This window comes from Chionomys nivalis, chromosome 12 (assembly GCF_950005125.1).
Source record: "Chionomys nivalis chromosome 12, mChiNiv1.1, whole genome shotgun sequence".
In the NCBI taxonomy this organism is placed as follows: domain Eukaryota; kingdom Metazoa; phylum Chordata; class Mammalia; order Rodentia; family Cricetidae; genus Chionomys; species Chionomys nivalis.
This window is the reverse complement of record NC_080097.1, coordinates 72,396,850-72,416,199: the sequence shown is the minus strand read 5'-3', so window position 1 is coordinate 72,416,199 and position 19,350 is coordinate 72,396,850. Positions and strand designations below refer to the sequence as shown.

The following is a 19,350-nucleotide window of genomic DNA, read 5'->3' as shown; positions in this document are numbered from 1 at the left end:
AGGTCCAGAGATATGTTTAAATTTAGAGTTAGGTACCATATTATAGCTATTGTTAGTTTTAGAGCTTTGGCTGTGATAGTTTTATGACTGTGTCTAGGGTATGTTTTCGTTGTGTTTCCATGGTTTTATATTTGGTCTTGTTTTGTGTTAATGTTATAGTCAGTGCCTGTATGAAGAGAAGAAAGTCCTCACTAAGTGGTGCTCTGATATAGCATTTAAAAAAAAAAATAGTGGGCAGAAGCACCGGCGCGCAGGCAGGCCCGGGCGGCAGAGGCACCGGCACGCAGGCAAGTCCGGGCGGCAGAGGCACCGGCGTGCAGGCAGGCCCGGGTGGCGGAGGCACCGGCAGTCAGGCCCAGGCAGCGGAGGCACCGGCAGGCAGGCCTAGGCGGCGGAAGCACCGGCGCGCAGGCAGGCCCGGGTGGCGGAGGCACCGGCAGGCAGGCCCAGGTGGCGGAGGCACCGGCAGGCAGGCCTAGGCGGTGGAAGCACCGGCGCACAGACAGTTCCAGGCGGCGGAGGCACTGGATGCAGGATAGTGCGGGCAAGAAACAGTGAAGCCCGCACTGAGAGCAGATTGCCCCGCTACAATTAAATCAAACCCAATAGATAGCATCGGTAAGAGGAGATGGGCAGACGCCAAGGCAAGAATTCACCCAACAATCTGAAAAACAACATGAAAACACCAGAACCCAATGATCTTACAACACAAGGACTTGAACACCCTAACACAGGAGAAGAGGAAAAAACTGACTTTTTGAAAGCAATAGAGTCCCTTAAACAACACGTAAAAAACGCCCTCATAGAAATGGATGAGAAGTATAACAAAAAGTTTGAAGAAATGAGTAAATATGTAAATGATACCCTGGGAAGCCAAGAAAAAACGATCAAACAGGTAATGGAAACAGTCCAAGAATTGAAAACTGAAATGGAAGCAAGGAAGAAAACACAAACTGAGGACCAGCTAGATATGGCAAATATAGGTCAACGAGCAGAGACTACAGAAACAAGCATAATCAATAGAATACAAGAGATAGAAGAAAGAATCTCAGATTCTGAAGACAACATAGAGAAAATAAACGGACTGATCAAAGAAAACACCAAAACCAACAAATTCTCATCACAAAACATTCAGGAAATATGGGACACAATAAAAAGACCAAACCTAAGAATAATAGGGATAGAAGAAGGAGAAGAGGCACAGCTCAAAGGTCCAGAAAACATTTTTAACAAAATTATGGAAGAAAACTTCCCCAACATAAAGAAAGATATTCCTTTGAATATTCAAGAAGCATACAGAACACCAAACAGACTGGATCAAAAAAAAAGTCCCCTCGCCATATAATAATCAAAACACAAAATATACGGATTAAAGAAAGAATATTAAGAGCTGCAAAGGAAAAAGGCCAAGTAACTTATAAAGGTAAACCTATCAGACTTACACCTGACTTCTCTATGGAAACCATGAAAGCCAGAAGGTCCTGGATAGAGGTACTACAGAAACTAAGAGACCATGGATGCAAACCCAAACTACTATACCCAGCCAAGCTATCGTTCACTATCAATGGAGAAAACAAGACATTCCAGGATAAGAACAAATTTAAACAATACGTTGCCACAAATCCAGCCCTACAGAAAGTAATAGAAGGAAAATCACAACCCAAGGAATCCAACATTGCCAACACTGCCTACAATAACCCAGGCATCTAGCGACCCTTCAACAGCACAACTCAAAGAAGGGAGACACACAAACTCTTCTACCAAAAGCAGTAAGAATAACCGGAGTTAACAACCACTGGTCATTAATATCACTTAATATTAATGGTCTCAATTCACCAATAAAAAGGCACAGGCTAAGAGATTGGATATGAAAATAGGATCCAACAGTCTGCTGTTTGCAAGAAACTCATCTCAACCACAAAGACAGGCATCTACTCAGAGTAAAGGGTTGGGAAAAGGTTTTTCAAGCAAATGGTCCTAAGAAAAAAGCAGGTGTGGCCATACTAATTTCTAACAAAACTGACTTCAAACTAAAATCAATCAGAAGAGATCGAGAGGGACACTTTATACTCATAACAGGAACGATTCAGCAGGATGAAGTCTCAATCCTGAATATCTATGCCCCTAATATAAAAGCACCCACTTATGTAAAAGAATTATTGCTAAAACTCAAGGCAGACATCAAATCACACACACTAGTAGTAGGAGACTTCAACACACCTCTCTCACCAATGGACAGGTCAATCAGAAAGAAAACTAATAGAGAATTAAGAGAATTGTTGGAGATAATGAATCAAATGGACTTAACAGACATCTATAGAACACTCCACCCAAATAGGAAAGAATACACCTTCTTCTCTGCAGCTCATGGAACCTTCTCGAAAATTGACCACATACTTGGAAACAAAGGACCTCCACAGATACAAAAAAATATCAGTGTCCACCTGTGTCTTATCAGATCACCACGGATTAAAGTTAGAAGCCATCAACAATGCTACCCCCAGAAAGCTGACAAACTCATGGAAACTGAACAGTCAACTACTGAACCACACCTGGGTCAAGGAAGAAATTAAGAAAGAAATTAAAGTCTTCCTTGAATTTAATGAAAACAAAGACACATACTCAAACCTATGGGACACGATGAAAGCAGTGCTAAGAGGAAAGTTCATAGCACTAAGTGCCCACTTAAAGAAAACGGAGAAAGCATACATTGGGGACTTAACAGCACACCTGAAAGCTCTAGAAAAAAAAGAAGCAGACGAGCCCAGGAGGAGTAGAAGACTGGAAATAATCAAACTGAGGGCAGAAATCAACAAAATAGAAACACAGAAAACAGTCCAAAGAATCAATGAAACAAAAAGTTGGTTCTTGGAGAAAATCAACAAGATTGACAAACCCCTATCCAAACTAATTAAATGACAGAGAGAGAACACGCAAATAAATAAGATCAGAAATGAAAAGGGGGACATAACCACAGACACAGAGAAAATTCAGAGAATCATTAGATCTTACTACAAAAGCCTGTATGCCACAAAACTGGAAAATGCAAAAGAAATGGACACTTTTTTAGATAAGTACATATACCAAACCTAAACCAAGACCAGGTGAACGATCTAAATAGACCTGTTAGTCGCGAAGAATTAGAAACAGTTATCAAAAATCTCCCTTCCAAAAAAAGCCCAGGACCAGATGGTTTCAATGCAGAATTCTACCAGAACTTCCAAGAAGAGCTAATACCTATACTTCTTAATGTATTTCACAATATAGAAACAGAAGAGTCATTGCCAAATTCCTTTTATGAAGCTACAGTTACCCTGATACCAAAACCACACAAAGACCCAACCAAGAAAGAGAATTACAGGCCTATCTCACTCATGAACATCGACGCAAAAATTCTCAATAAAATACTGGCAAACCGAATCCAAGAACACATTAGAAAAGTTATCCATTATGATCAAGTAGGCTTCATTCCAGAGATGCAGGGCTGGTTCAACATACGCAAATCTATCAATGTAATCAATATAAATAAACTGAAAGAAAAAAACCATATGATCATTTCATTAGATGCTGAAAAAGCATTTGACAAAATTCAACACTCCTTTATGATAAAGGTCTTGGAGAGATTAGGGATACAAGGGTCATACCTAAATATAATAAAAGCTATTTACAGCAAGCCGACAGATAACATTAAATTAAATGGAGAAAAACTCAAAGCCATCCCACTAAAATCAGGAACACGACAAGGATGTCCACTCTCTCCATACCTCTTCAATATAGTGCTTGAAGTTCTAGCAATAGCAATAAGACAACATAAGGGGATCAAGGGGATCCATATTGGAAAGGAAGAAGTTAAGCTTTCATTATTTGCAGATGATATGATAGTATACATAAGCGACCCCAAAAACTCTACCAAAGAACTCCTACAGCTGATAAACACCTTTGGTAATGTGGCAGGTTACAAAATCAACTCCAAAAAATCAGTTGCCTTCCTATACACTAAGGATAAGGAAGCAGAGAGGGAAATCAGAGAAGCATCACCTTTCACGATAGCCACAAATAGCATAAAATACCTTGGGGTAACTCTGACCAAGGAAGTGAAAGATCTATTTGGCAAGAACTTTAAGTCTTTGAAGAAAGAAATTGAAGAGGACACCAGAAAATGGAAGGACCTCCCTTGCTCTTGGATTGGGAGGATCAACATAGTAAAAATGGCAATTCTACCAAAAGCAATCTATAGATTCAACGCAATCCCCATCAAAATCCCAACAAAATTCTTCACATGTCTGGAGAAGACAATAATCAACTTTATATGGAAAAACAAAAAACCCAGGATAGCCAAAACAATCTTATACAATAAAGGATCGTCTGGAGGCATTACCATCCCTGACTTCAAACTCTATTACAGAGCTACAGTACTGAAAACAGCTTGGTACTGGCATAAAAACAGAGAAGTCAACCAATGGAATAGAATAGAAGACCCTGACTTTAGCCCACAAACCTATGAACACCTGATTTTCGATAAAGGAGCTAAAAGTATACAATGGAAAAAAGAGAGCATCTTCAACAAATTGTGCTGGCAAAACTGGAAGTCAATCTGTAGAAGAATGAAAATAGATCCATATCTATCACCATGCACAAAACTCAAGTCCAAATGGATTAAAGACCTCAATATCAGTCCAAACACACTGAACCTGATAGAAGAGAAAGTGGGAAGTACTCTACAACACATGGGCACAGGAGAACACTTCCTACGTATAACCCCAGCAGCACAAACACTAAGGACATCATTGAATAAATGGGACCTCCTGAGACTGAGAAGCTTCTGTAAAGCAAAGGACACTGTCACTAAGACAAAAAGGCAACCCACTGACTGGGAGAAGATCTTCACCAACCCCGCAACTGACAAAGGTCTGATATCCAAAATATACAAAGAACTCAAGAAATTAGACCGTAAAAGGTTAATCAATCCAATTATAAAATGGGGCACTGAGCTGAACAGAGACTTTTCAACAGAAGAAGTTCAAATGGCCAAAAGACACTTAAGATCGTGCTCAACTTCCTTAGCAATCAGGGAAATGCAAATCAAGACAACATTAAGATACCATCTTACACCGGTCAGAATGGCTAAAATCAAAAACACCAATGATAGCCTCTGCTGGAGAGGTTGTGGAGAAAGGGACACTCTCATCCATTGCTGGTGGGAATGCAAACTTGTGCAACCACTTTGGAAAGCAGTGTGGCGGTTTCTCAGGAAAGTCGGGTTCAACCTACCTCTCGACCCAGCAATACCACTATTGGGAATATACCCAAGAGATGCCCAAACATACAACAAAAGTATATGCTCAACTATGTTCATAGCAGCGTTGTTTGTAATAGCCAGAACCTGGAAACAACCTAGATGTCCTTCAATGGAAGAATGGATGAAGAAAGTATGGAATATATACATATTAGAGTACTACTCAGCAGTAAAAAACAATGACTTCTTGAATTTTGCATAAAAATGGACGGAAATAGAAAACACTATCCTGAGCGAGGTAAGCCAGACCCAAAAAGAGGAACATGGGATGTACTCACTCATATTTGGTTTCTAGCCATAAATAAAGGACATTGAGACTATAATTCGTGATTCTAGAGAAGCTAAATAAGAAGGTGAACCCAAAGAAAAACATATAAGCATCCCCCTGAATATTAACCTTCATCAGGCGATGAAAGAAGACAGAGACAGAGACCAACATTGGAGCACTGGACTGAAGTCTCACGATCCAAAGGAGGAACAGAAAGAGAGTGAGCACGAGCAAGGAACTCAGGACTGCGAGGGGTGCACCCACACACTGAGGCAATGGGGATGTTCTATCGGGAACTCACCAAGGCCAGCTGGCCGGGGTCTGAAAAAGCATGGGACAAAACCGGTCTCGCTGAACATAATGGACAATGAGGACTACTGAGAACTGAAGAACAATGGCAATGGGTTCTTGATCCTATTGCACGTAATGGCTTTGTGGGAGCCTAGGTAGTTTGGATGCTCACCTTAATAGACCTGGATGGAGGTGGGTGGTCCTTGGACCTCCCACAGGGCAGAGAAACCTGCTTGCTCTTTGGGCTGAGGAGGAAGGAAGACTTGATTGGGGGAGGGGGAAGGAATGGGAGGTGGTGGCGGGGAAGAGGCAGAAATCTTTAATAATTAAATAAATTAATTAATAAAAAAATAGTGTTTGGTTAGGGTTGATGTTAGGTTGGGGTTGTATCTGGCACTGGTGTCAATATGAACATTATGGTTAAGGATGGAGCTTGGTTTATAGTTATGGCATTGGCTACATTTAGAATTAGGTCTACGTTTAGCACTGGGATCGAGCTAATCTAGGTTCAGAGTAGGGTTAGGCCTCAGTTTATGTTTAGACTATTGAGTTATGTTAGGGTTAGGGCTAGATTTGGGTGCAGGGTTAGGGTTAGAGTTAGAGTCAGGGTTAGTTTTAGGATTAACATTAGGGATAGGCTAGTCTAGGTTCAAGTTAGGATCAGGCCTAAATTTAGGTTTAGATTTAATGCTTTGGCTAATGTTAGGGATAGGTTTAGGTTAGGGGTAGACATAGTTTTAGGCTTAGATTTGGTCCTAGAGTTCAGGTTGGGGTTAAGAATGCATATAATAATGGGGCTTAGGCTATGGTTAGTGTTATATCAGGGTTAGGGTTAGGTGCAAGGTTAGGTTATGGTTGCCACAGGGTTTGTTTAACACTTTAGGTTGTTAGGTTTATTATTACTCGTAGGGGTATTTTGTATTAGTTACCCATAGCACCTGTCTAGTATTAATATTCATGTTTAGTATTAAGGGTATGATTTTGTTTATTACTAGATTTAGGGTTATTACTAAGGCTGATTCTTTTCCTTTGGTTGGGCTAGGGTAAAATTTGGGATTATGTCTAGTGTTTTCCTAGGATTAGCTATAAAGTTAGGTTGAAGTCTGGATCTAGCTAAAATTTGTGGCATGGCTTAATGTTAGGTTTAGGAATGTGGTTAATGTTTGATCTAAGGCTAGTGTTTCATTTAGTTTTGTTTGTGGCTAGAGTTAGGATTACTGCAGAGGATAGTTAGGGTTCGTGTTATGGTTAAGTGAAGGGTTGTGGTTATGTTTAGAGCTAGAAATGAAGTTGGGGCTATATCTGTCCAGCTTTATGGTTCAAGCTATGGTTAGACTTTAAAATAGTGCTAAGTTAGCATTAAGGTGAGGATTGTGGTTAGGGTTAAGACTTGGGCTAGTTTGAAGGTCATTGCTAGGGCTAAGGATACTTCTAGTGGCGTGGTTATGGTTAGGGGAAGGGCTGATAGTAGGACTAGGACCAGGATTACCATTAGTGCTAAAGATAGGCTGAGGGATATGGTTAGAGTTAGGTTTAGAATAGTCCTGCTTCCAATGAGGTGAGATCCAGGAGGGCCTACCTGAAAGGATGCTGATGATAGAGCAGGCAGACAACTGTGAGAAAAGCCCAACCTCTCTTCACAGCTGTGTGGTTTGCTCAAGGGTGTCTTGCAACGCCTGCTGGATAGCTGAGGCCTTAGCCTATTCCCCTTCAAAAATTTACAGTATCCACTGGCTTTGAACAAGGTGCCCAACAGAATCTCTTTCCCAGATTGACATATGTGTGGCCTATTCCTAGATGCATTCTTCTCTGTAGCCATGCTGTCTATGCCAAGATTTTTGTGGGGTTATACCTATGAGTTCAGGAGCAAGTTTCTTTATCTTCTTTAATAAGTACTGCTGGTGCCAGGCAGTGGTGGCGCACGCCTTTAATCCCAGCACTCGGGAGGCAGAGGCAGGCAGATCTCTGTGAGTTCGAGGCCAGCCTGGTCTAGAAGAGCTAGTTCCAGGACAGGAACCAAAAGCTACGGAGAAACCCTGTCTCGAAAAATTCAAAAAAAAAAAGTACTGCGGGTGGCTAGGAAACATTCTCCATATCCAGTGTCATCAGGCTCACTGAACCTGGAAGAACTCCTTCCTCTGAAAGAGAGTCTTCTTTACTCTCCTGTAGCAAAGGTACTGTCAAAGCTGAGGCAGGCAAGGAGGGCTGCTCTGAGGCCGTGTCAGTAACAAAGCAGTGTCCATAGGGTGCTGTCATTTGTGGAAGGAGGCTGGGGTGCATGTAGTTGCAGCTCTGCTTGGGTCTGTGACATAATGGCAGGAAATCCTAGAAAGAGTAGGGAAGGGCCCAAGGGAAATATAATAATATAGCAAAGTATAAATATTCCATAATACATACTTATAATAAATTATTTTGTCTGCAGATGGTATGATAGCATGTATTTTTATTTTTATTCTTACTATTAATTGGCTTTCTGCCACCCCTTATAAGTTTTTCCACCAGTGCAGTAAGCCAAATTAAGTCAAATTGAAAAGTGTAACAACAGGTTTATTTGAGCAAAGCAACTTCTGAGCAGATTCTCCAGTCCCAGAGATAGAAGTCAGAGAAGCTATACCCCCCAAACTAAAGCAGGGAGACTTTATAAGTTGTAGGTAAGAGGTGATGATGTGTCTGTCACAAGCTGGGTTTGTGCCCAAGTATGGTCAAAAGCTGACCACTCAGGTGGGGATTTGAGCAACTGGCCCCAGCAGGGGAGGCAGTTCCAACAGTCGTCAAGAATGCAGAACTGGACTTTTTGGTACCTTTCCTTTATTGGAGACTCTCTGAGCAGGCGAATTTGGAGAGACAGGATTGGGGCTTTGAATACCTTGCAGGAGAGCTGAGGTTCCAACTGAACAACTATTACTCTGTGTGTGTGTGAGCACGCACACTCCCACGTGCACATGCATGGACGTAAGTGTATGCAAGTATCAGCCCATTTGTTTCACACAGAACTCTATCCTCTCCAGGCAGTGTTCCCAGCGGCTTTGGCGTGGAGCATACATTGAGCCATTCTACCTCCAGACAGTTGCTTCAGGTTGACAGTGTTACATGTAACATGGGGTTTGGTGTTTTATTTTGGTGTCTAATTCTAAATCCTAATTTTATATAAAAGAAAGTATGGTTTCTGAAGGATAGAGTTCATCATGCAGGCGTGGCAGCAGAAACAGCAGAGATCTCACATTTTATATGCAAGTAGGAGAAAAAAAAAGAGACTAAATTTTAATTTTAAAAAATATTATTTAATCTTATTTTTGGAACTGGAGTTACAGGTGGCAGTGAGCCACCATGTGTTTCCTGGGAACTGAACCCCTATCCTCTGCAAAAGCAGCAAGTGCTCTTAAATCACTGAACCATCTCTCCAGCTCCCTAATTCTAAGTTCTAAACCACAGAAAATCAATGCTCTGGAAACATCACTATGCCTTTCCCTTACCTTCCCTGTTCCATGGGTCACTTTGGTTTCTTTCTAGGATCTCCTGCCATTATGTCACAGACCCAAGCAGAGCTGCAACTACATGCACCCCAGCCTCCCTCCACAAATGACAGCACCCTATGGACACTGCTTTGTTACCAACACAGCCTCAGAGCAGCCCTCCTTGCCTGCCTCAGCTTTGACAGTACCTTTGCTGCAAGAGAGTAAAGTATATATATATATATATATATATATATATATATATATATTGCAAATTATAACTTTCCTATATTATATTAAATTGTATTATATTATACCAGGGAGTATTTGTTATATATAGTATATATTTATATTATAGTATACTATTATATTATATATTATTAATATATATTTATTACATATTATATATTATATAGTATTATATAATTATATTATTATTACTATTATATTATAGTATATATTTATATTATATTATACCAGGGAGTATTTATTATATATATAGTATATATTATATATATAGTATCTACTATAGCTTTCTATATACAGCCCCATACCATCTTCTAATTTATGGCAGTGACAGGGCTTAAACCATCACCTTCCTTCATTCTGACTGCAGCAGAATGACATAGTCCTCACTCAACAGGTAGGGAAAGGAAGGATGGTGATTCTGAGACCTCTTCTGGCAAAACATCTTCACGTTTTTTGTCCTTAGGAAATGGGGATATAAATGCCAGGCAAGGGGTGCCACCCTGTGGAAGGAAGAATTTAGTGCAGTTGAGCAGCATCCACTGCCATTGTTGCTTTTGTCCTTCCCAAAGCCCTCACCATAAAACAACTTCTCTCTCAGACAGAAACCCAACTGTCTTAATCAGTATCCTATTACTGTGAAGAGATGCAATGACCGTTAAGTTTTGAATCTCTGGTTATTGGAAATCTGCCACCATGAATGTAATACGCCAATCAAACCAAATTAATAAAGCCAGGTTTAATCTGAGCAAAGCACTCCTGGGTGACACTCAGAAGGTAATCACATGGCAGATATGGCTACAAGGTCTTAAGTAGCCTACAGGAGTGGTCTTGAGCAGTCCCAAGGAGGGGCTAACTTTTGGCTGGCTTTCTCAGGAGCAGAATTTGAAGAGGGCAGCTTCAGAGGTGGGGCCATGGCTAGGTGCACTGAGGGTGAGGTTTGGAGAGGGCCGCTCCGGGGGAGATGTTGCTCTGGGTGCTGAGGGTGGTATCTGAAATGGGGCTCCAAGCTGGAGATTCCAAACAACGACCACTGCAACTCTTAGAAAACATTTCATTGAGGCTGGTTTACTTTCAGACGTTTAGTCCATTATCATCATGGCGGGAAGCAGGCAAGCATATTACTCCTTCAGCATCACGTCTTCTTTGACTCCATCTATCCTCTTCCTCTATCTCTGTTCAGATTTCCCACCTGGCTTTACTCTACTAAGCCATTGGCCAAAACAGCTTTATTCACTAACCAATAAAAGCAACATCACCTCCCCTTTTCTATCTAAATAAAAGGGAAGGTTTTAACTTTAACACAGTAAATTATGTATGACAAAACAGTTATCAAGTAAGAATTACAGTTACAATATTTAGACAATTTGTATTAGACAAAAATTAAAGAAAATATTCTATCATCTATCTTATCTTTGTGAGTCTAAAGTTTTATATCTTTTATTATAACTAAGAAAAACTATAACTATCTTCAACTCTATCAAAATGGTGTAGGAGGTCCTTCTTTCTATGTGTTGCTTATATTGGTTAATGAATAATGAAACTGCATTAGCCTGATAGGTCAGAACTTAGGTAGGCGGAGAAGACAGACCTGAATTCGGGGAGGAAGAAAGCAGAGTCAGAGAAAGATGCCATGGATCCACCACTGAAGACAGATGTGCTTTGCCGGTAAGCCACTGCCATATGGCTAAGACTTAGCTAATAAGAAGCTAGAGTTAATGGGCCAAGCTGTGATTTAACTAATACAGTTTCTGTGTGGTTATTTTGGTTCTGGGTGACCTGGACGAACAAGCAGCCACCCCCTGCAACATCAAAAGGCCCCAGAAGAATATATTACCTAAGTAAACAAGAAATGTATTGCAAGCAACTTCCAAAGTTCTAGAAATAACAGAGACATCTTGCTCCCTGGAAAGTCACCCAAAGTTCTTTTGTAACTTTGGGGCATTCATCTTTAGCATTATAGGCCCATAATATCTGGCAGACTTTTCAGTGAAGCAAGAAATTTGAAGATTTGTTCCACCTAATACTGGCAAAGTTCATTAGTTGCTTTCTTCTATGTCCTGCAGAATGTCTGGCAGTTTCTTCTATGAAGCAGGAACCCTGAAGGACTATCCCATCTTTTGGAAAGTTTAGCAGTCACTTTCCTGTAGGTCCTGCATGTCCAGTTTATACAGAGTATCATCAATCAGTCCAGGCAATAGAAGTTTCTTGCCCAAATGGCTAGCTTTGTCACATTGAAGGCAAATTCCATAACAAGTTTCTTCAATGCCCATCAACCTCTCTGAAGTAATTGGTGCTACCAGAAGCAGATATGTCTCCCTGTTGAGAAAAGTCTAAGTTCTTAAAACATTTTAAATGTTATATTTTGTAGGTCTTTGAAGTGTCAAAGATTATCTATCTAACTGAAATGTATCACTGTATATCTTAAAAAAACCTAACATGACTAAAAGTTTGATTATTATAGATTACATTTTTTCATGAGCTGCATGAACATAATACCTTAAACAAGAGTAGAAATATATATATGCATATATATAAAATTCACTAGACAAAAATCTATACCAATGTATTCATTTTTATATCATATCCCCTTTTTTTAAGACAGAGATTGACTATGAACATTAACCATTTGTAATCAACCCCCTTTAAATGAAAACAAACATTTATAAACAATCATTTTGGAAATTTGGGCATAATTTTGTCCAAACTGCTTCCTGCTGTTTATTGGGTGAAATATTTTTAGGATTCACAAAAACCTTTCAGGAGGATCTTGTTCCATCAAACCACATTAGCTTGAAAGGAAACCACAGGTTCCCAACCTCTGTGGAAACAAAAACAGAACCTCTTTTCCATAGTAACATATCCTTAGACTCATATTTTGAATTCAAGATTCTTTTAAAATATATGTTGGTTTAGACTAGTGGCCCCCAGAATAAAATGTCTCTCTGCAGTCAAAAAATTCAAAGAAAACACAATAATATACATAATCCAGACTTTGTGTTTTTCATCTTTTCATGGCCCATGATTCTTTTTACTCTCTTTCCTTTAAGAACCTCAGTTTAGCCGGGCGGTGTGGCGCACGCCTTTAATCCCAGCACTCGGGAGGCAGAGGCAGGCGGATCTCTGTGAGTTCGAGACCAGCCTGGTCTACAAGAGCTAGTTCCAGGACAGGCTCCAAAACCACAGAGAAACCCTGTCTCGAAACCCCCCCCCCCAAAAAAAACCTCAGTTTAATACCATTAAATTATTTTTTAATCTATGACTCTTTTATCCTATCTGTCTTAAAACCATGCACACTTATTAAATTTATTGTAGCCCATTTAAAGACCTTTTTGTCTGAATCTGTTTTTACTGTGTGTCTGTAATCCTTTTCTGACCAGAATATTTTACAAATGCTAAGCAGGCATAGCTAGGACTAATGCTGTGGGTTTGCCTGTTGGCTCCATCCCATCCAACATGGAATAGGTATGTTTCCCGCCTCTGTGAGCCATGCTCACCACCCCAGCTCCAGGGATGCAGCTGGTCTATGTCACCTTTATGTTTGTGAGCATGCTCCTCACAAACCCTATTTAAGTGCTTTGTAACAGGACCTCCCAAAAGAACCAGAGCTGTTCATGCCACCAGCACAAACCAGGAAGCAAGCCATTTCTTAAAGAAGCCACACCTCTGCTCGCAGCCAGCAAACAGAGCCTATCTGAAAAACTGTAGCTATCAAGAAGCTGCAATTGACTCCCACTGTGGGGAGGGGGGGTGTGTAGAAGTGCTTTTGGTTTTCAGCATGCTTAGGCTTTATGTGGATGTACATTGTCAAATGTTAAGTACCATTATGTAAACAGAGACTGTACTTTCATTTCCCAGCCGCCCAAACCTGAATAATCACATGGAAACTATATTAATTACAACATTATTTGGCCAATGGCTTAGGCATATTCCTAGCTAGCGCTTACATCTTAAATTAACCCATTTCTATTAATTGTGTATCACAATGAGGCTGTGGTTTACTGGTGCAGCATGTTACTCCTTCGGTAGCTCCATGGTGTCTTTGACTCTGCCTATTCTCCCTCTCTATCTCTGTTAGCAACACATATACAGAAGGATGTCCCACATCAGTAGATGGCATGTCAGCCTTCTATGAACCTCTTAATTTCCTCAGGACAAATGTCTGAAGACCCATTTGCCAGAAGAGGTCACCTAAACACCACCTTTAGTTTTCCACCCATTGAATGGAAAACTTTACACATAGCGCAGGGTTGTGACCAGTACATTTCTGGGCTGGAGTTACTTTCTTTTATGTATATGGGGTTGAAGGGTATTCTGCAGTGTGTGAGAAAGGTTCAAAAACAAATAGGCGTCCTTTCTCTGCTTCTAACATATGGGTCTCAAGGATGCAAATGAGGTTGTCAGACTCACTGGCAAGTGCCTCTACCCTTTGAGCCATCTCACTCCCTGGCCCTAGGAAATTTGTTTGGGACATGGTTTGGCTATGCATCCCTTGTTGACCTGGAATTTTTATGTGGAACAGCCTGGCCTCCAACTTACAGAGGCTTCTCTCTGCCGCCCTAGTGCTGGGATTAGAAGAATGTATCACCATGACCAGCCTAGATATTTTCATTCAACTTTTTAAATTTTGAGACATAATATATATATTTCTTCTTTCCAATTCTTCCCTCCAAACTCTCTCATATATCCTTCCCATTCTCCTTCAAATTCATGACCTCTTTTTCAATAATTGTTCTTACATGTATATAAGCATGTAAATATTCCTAAATATAACCTGTTCCATCCATATATATTACTTGTATATTTTTCAGGGATGATTGTTTGGTACTAGACAAACAGTTGGGTGTTTTCTTCCTTGAGGAAAGGCACTTCTCTCACTCCTAGCTTTCCTTGGTTGGCTATAGTTCTTTGGGTGGGGTTGAGGCCTCATGGGCTTTTCCCCATCCAGTTTGGCATACTGACTGGTGTCATCCTTGTTCAGCTCACATTTGGGCAGTCATGTTGGTGAGACTTTATGGGCATAGATTCTGGTGTTACCAGGGCACACAACATCACAGCAGACTCCTTGATCCTCTGGCTCCTACAGTCTTTCCACCCTTCTTCCACAATAGCTCCTGAGCCTTAGGAGTGTTTATAGATATATCCTTTGGGACTGGGCTCTAAAACTGAATTTTAATTTACTGTGGCTCTCTATAGTGGTCTCTGATGCAAAGAGGTTTCTTCGGTGAGGGTTAAAGACTGCACTTACCTGTGAGTATAAGGACAAATATTTATAGAGGGTTATTAGGGATTGTACTGGTTTGGTAACTGAGATTGTATATTCTCCTCCAATAACTGGGAAAATTTACTAGCACTAAGATGTTAATTAGGTGTCCAGTACCAGACATGTCTTCCCTCTTGTTAAATGGGTCTTACGTCCAGAGAGCTGTTGGTTACCAAATGTATGCGTACCACTGCCTAGGGTCATTGTGCCCAGTAGACATTGATGTGGTTCATAGGCATCCTGTCTGGATAGGACTAGTGGTGACCTCCCTCCTCTGTAAACTAGGATGGTGCTGTCAGGTTCCATAAAAGTTAATCCTCATGGAGGCATTCCAATCAGTTTCAGTTCAGGGGTCTCTAGGCCCTATTTCTGAAATTCATAGTGTCTTCAGCAGTAGAAACTTACCTTCCATTTCAGAGAGATAACCAAAGGCAACAGCAATAGACTAAGTTTTAGGAGTTTCTTAGACAATACTGGCCAACAACTCAGAAGAGGGTTTCTTACTTATGGTATTAATATTCTTGTTAGGTGGTCTTTAGCCATCAGCCCAGATGAGAAAACTTTATTAAAGCTATAAATATAGCTCACAGTCTGGGCTGGCTGAACGTGTCCACAGGCCCACCTTGTGCCACTTGGCTCAGGTGGGTGTCCTGGGTCCTCACAGTCCATGTTGGCTGAAGGCATCCACAGGCCTGCCTGGATACTTGTGGCATCAGGAGGATAGGTGTTGTTAGGGTGAACAAATATATGGTAAAAAGATGGGAGAGAAAGAAAAGCAGAATTATTCATGTACTGTGGAAGAAGGCAGAACTAAAGAAGTGAACCCAGAGAAACAAGGCTGATATGGATGGACTGCTTGACACCCGAGGCCAGGATAATGTCCCACCCCAGGCTGCTGCCAAGGGCCATGTCAGGGTCCATGGCCCTCCCACAGCTACAGTCTGTGTTGATATCCATGACCCATGTTGCTACCAAAGGCCACAAGGATGCCTGGGGTCTGGGCAGCCACTTGTGGCCATATTGGTATCCAAGGACTGTGCCACTAATGGAGCCATGCTGATCTGAGTGGCCTGTGTACCACCTGAGAGCCATGATGACATCTGGGCCTGGGCTGTTGCCAAGGGCCATGTCTGGGTCCTTGATCCTAAAGCAGCCAAGGGTCTGAATTGGTGTCCATGGCACCTGTTATCACTGAGGGCCATGTAGATTCCCAAGGTCTGATCAGTCAACTGAGACCATGTTGGTATCTGAGAAACATGTTGCAGCTACAGACATACTTCTCTGGATGACCTGTGCTGCCCACCCAGGCCACGGTGGCATCTGGGCCCAAGCTGCCAAGGGCCATGACTGGGTCTGTGGTCCTCTGCAGCTGAGGTCTGTGTTGATGTCCACCGCTGTGTCGCCACAAGGGAACCATGCATGTTGAAATCCAAGAGCCATGCTAAGCCAGCTGGCACTTCACTGGCCCTGGGATATCTGGCCCTGCCCCTCAGTGGACACTACAGCAGGAGCGCTAGTCCTGCCCCTCATGGAAAAGCACTCGCTCACCTAGACTCAAGAGAGATGGTTCTGTCCTTCACCTGAAGGAGCAGTCTCAGTGGACCAGACTAACCAGCTCAGCTACCACCCAGACCCACATCCTGGTCCTTGGGTTGGCCCACTCTAATATCTACCTCATCTACGACCTGCGGGAGTACATGAAGGGATTGGTCCTGTAGAATGATAGCCACATGATCTCCATGACTGGGGCAACAGCAGGATCTCCAAGAGGAGTTTTGGTGAGGGCTCAGTAATGATGGTAGAGATTAGACAAAAGGGTATCGTGGTAATATTTTGTTTGTGCTCTAACAAACAAGGCTTGCCTACAGATCAGAGTGCAGAGCTAGCCACTAGTTAACCATAGAGGTCTGGAGGTCTGTACAGACAGACAGGAAGTAATATGGCTGGGTAGAGAAGGGAATATGAGGCAGGAGGAGACAGGAGCTTGGCCCCTTTTTTAGCTGAGGAGTTAGCAAGTTAAAAGTTGGCTGTGGCTTGCTCTTTTGTCTCTCTGATATTTCAGCATTTACCCTGATATCTGGCTCCAGGTTTGTATTATTAAGACCAATTAGAACTCGTGCAACAATCGGCACCCAACTTTAGGGCACGAATTCATGAAAAAGATGCTTACCTGAGGTTTTGCAGCAACTGGCACACACCAGAACTGCACATGAAGGCTCCCACCAAAGTCACTGCCACACCAGCTAGGGTTTTTTTTTATTTTTTTCCTCAAGCTGAGTTCAGGATTTTCTTGTTGCAGCCTCTCTACAGCAGTCTCTAGCTGCCACCCTAACTCCAGAAGCACCTGGGCCCCAAACACCACAGGACTTACCCACCTGCTTGCTCTGCCTTCAGGCAGCTCCCACCACATGTACTTCTTCCGCACGATCCTGTGTGCATTTTTTCAGACAACTGACTCTCTCTCCCCTATGGGTCTCAGACTTCCCCAGACACCCTCTCCTTGGATTGCCACTCTCACTTCACAGCTACATGCCAGAGCTGCAGCTGTCCTCAGCCAGGCGCACCACCTTGTTCTCCACTCGAACACGCTGCTCCTTACACTTCACTGTCACTCTCAGCAGTTCGGTAAGACAATGAGAATTTGGGGGTGGGGTTGGTTTTTCAAGACAGGGTTTCTCTGTGTAACAGTTCTAGCTGTCCTGGACCTAGCTCATAGATTTCTTACAAAGATTGACTTCAGCAGTAAATAGAATGATACCAAATTCAGAAGCTAGACAAATAATAATTGACTCTCTGACTTGAAAATGCTAATGCACAATGCAAAGGGGTAATTAGGCCATTAAAGGCAAGATCAGAACTCTTGGAGAAATGGATCTGAGATACAATCAATATTTTATCTCAACCATGATGATGCTTGGATAGGAAAAATGATTTACAGAGCTTTGAAAAAAAACTGAAATGTCAAGAGACTCAATTTCAGTAAGCAAGGCCACCTAAAAAGGGATTGTAAATAGAGAATTCCTAGAAACAATGTTTTTTTCTAAGCATCATCCAGACAGAATGCCCCCTTCTGGATTATGCAGAAGGTGTAGCAAGAGCAGGCATTGGACAAATGAATGTAGATCAACAAGGGACAGTCAAGGTAATCCTTTGCCATTGGGAAATGCCTTGAGGGGCCTCTGGTAGGCCCCCATGCCAAATTCAGTTCACTTGTTTCCTCTCATCATAGAGAAAACTCCTTCCCAGCGCAAAAGAATCTAATGCCTATAATAAGAAACCATACTACTCTGGATGATAGAAAAGTTAGAGGAGAGAAAAAAAATTCAGGAGAAAGCATAAAGCAAATATTTTGGCAAACTTCTACAAATGAACAAAGACCAAAATTAAAAATACAACTAAATAATGTTGTCATTGAAGGTCTGGTAAACACAGGTGCATATGTAACAATTTTATCAGGATCTTGGTGTCCAAAGTGGCCTCTTCAGGAGGTAAAGGTTCATATTTTAGGGACTGGAACATTGTCTCAGGTAAAACAGAGCATGAGATGGGTCAAATGTATAGGGCCAAAAAGACATAGAGGAAAATAAAACTATATGTGGATAACATAGCAATAAAATTATGTCCATGATTTGTTATAGCAATGGAACACTCAGATTAACATTCCTCCAATCTCAGAAACAAACCATAAATTAATGTATGTTTATGGGAAAAATATGAGAAGGTATTATAAAGAACAGCCACGGACCATTCAGATTGTACAAGAACAGGGTACAATGGCTGTTGTACAAAAACAGGGTACAATGGCTACTAATCTTTCAAAGGCACCAACAACCCCAGCTTTAAAATGGTTGATAGAAAACCTGTATGGGTTGAGCAATGGCCTTTAACAACAGAGAAACTGCTCGCATTAGAACAGCTGATACAGGAGCAGCTAAGTGCTCAGCATATTGAAGAATCAACCAGGCCTTGGAATTCATCTGTATTTTTTATTTAAAAAAATATGGAAAGGGGAGAATGGTAACATATCTAAGAGCTGTTAATAAGGTGATTCAGCCAATGGTCTCTCTACAGTCTATAATTTCTTTGCTTTCTCTATTGCCTAAAGAATAATCTCTTATAGTTACTGATTTAAAAAAATGTTTCTTCACTATACCTTTACAAGAAAAAAACAGAGAAAACTATGCCTTCACAATGCCTACTTATGATAATCTTCAGTCTCTTAAGAGATATCAACGGAACAGTTTCCCACAGGGAATGTTAAATAGCCCCACCCCGTGCCAATATTTTGCACAGCAGCTGTCAGAAATGATACACAAGCAATTTCCTCAATCTATAGTTTATCATTATATGCATGACATTTTACTAGCTGCCTCAAATGTAGATACTTTAGAATGTTTGAAGAAGTAAAGAAAATTTTGCCTTGTTGGGGATTAAAATTGTTCCTGAAAAAAAAGATACAAAGAAGAAATCCAATTAATTATTTAAGATAAAATAGATCTACAAAATAGGTCAACAAAAAATTAGAGCCCATAAT

General features: G+C 41.3%; 1 protein-coding gene across 2 annotated transcripts in view; it reads right to left on the bottom strand.

Annotated features, from left to right (window-relative positions):
* Positions 1-19,350, bottom strand: part of Saysd1 (SAYSVFN motif domain containing 1) — a 68,663-nt gene that overhangs the window by 33,686 nt on the left and 15,627 nt on the right. The window contains exon 5 of one of the 2 annotated variants that reach the window (XM_057786361.1): positions 18,833-19,258. The exons of the other annotated variant lie outside the window; for it this stretch is intronic. The gene's annotated coding sequence lies outside the window, so the exon portion shown is untranslated. Of the gene's footprint in view, positions 1-18,832; positions 19,259-19,350 lie in introns of those variants that run through there. 2 annotated transcript variants of the gene reach the window in all.